At 43.4% G+C, this 756-nt stretch overlaps 1 protein-coding gene across 1 annotated transcript in view; it reads right to left on the reverse strand.

The window, feature by feature from the left end:
* Window positions 1–475, reverse strand: part of henmt1 (HEN methyltransferase 1) — a 71,773-nt gene extending 71,298 nt beyond the window's left edge. The window contains exon 1 of the mRNA XM_048601577.1: window positions 405–475. The gene's annotated coding sequence lies outside the window, so the exon portion shown is untranslated. The remainder of the gene's footprint in view (window positions 1–404) is intronic.
* Window positions 476–756: the final 281 nt, after the last annotated feature.

The following is a 756-nucleotide window of genomic DNA, read 5'->3' on the forward strand; positions in this document are numbered from 1 at the left end:
GTGTTTCCCGGTGTATATTTATATTTACCGTACACAGTCGGGCTATGGGGTGTTTCTCGGTGTATGTTTATATTCATATTTATATTTACTGTACATTGTTGGGCTCTGCGGTGTTTCCCGGTGTATACTTATATTTACCGTACACAGTCGGGCTATGTGATGTTTCTCGGTGTATATTAATATTAATATTTATACTTACCGTTTACTGTCAGGCTCTGTGGTTTTTTTGGTGTATATTTATATTTACTGTACAGTCGGTCTCTGTGGTGTTTCCCAGTGTATATTTATATTGATATTTATCGTACACTGTCGCTCTCTGCGATGTTTCCCGGTGTATATTTATATGTACCGTGCACAGTCGGTCTCTGTGGTGTTACCCGGTGCATATTTTTATTTATATTTACCGTACACTGTCAGGTTTCGCGGTTTCTCTAGGCGTTGGCCCCACACGGCGACCTCCGACCCTCGAGGACTGTCCAATGATGATCGAGAAACCTCAGTCGCCGTTTACGTCATTACGTCCCTACGGAAACCGGAAATGCCCGAGTGACGGAGAGCGGGAGTTTAGCTTTTGCATTCTGCCAACGGACGGTGCATGACTCTCTGTGATCGCAGGAAATTTTTTGTTTTCAGTACAGATTCCAGCATCTCCTGGATTTTTCTTAGGCTCACTGGACCCAAAACATTAACTTTGATTTCTGTCTACAGATGATGCCGGACTTGCTGAGCTTTTCCGGCAATATCTGTGACAACAAG

Source organism: Rhincodon typus, chromosome 10, assembly GCF_021869965.1.
Source record: "Rhincodon typus isolate 14 chromosome 10, sRhiTyp1.1, whole genome shotgun sequence".
NCBI lineage: Eukaryota > Metazoa > Chordata > Chondrichthyes > Orectolobiformes > Rhincodontidae > Rhincodon > Rhincodon typus.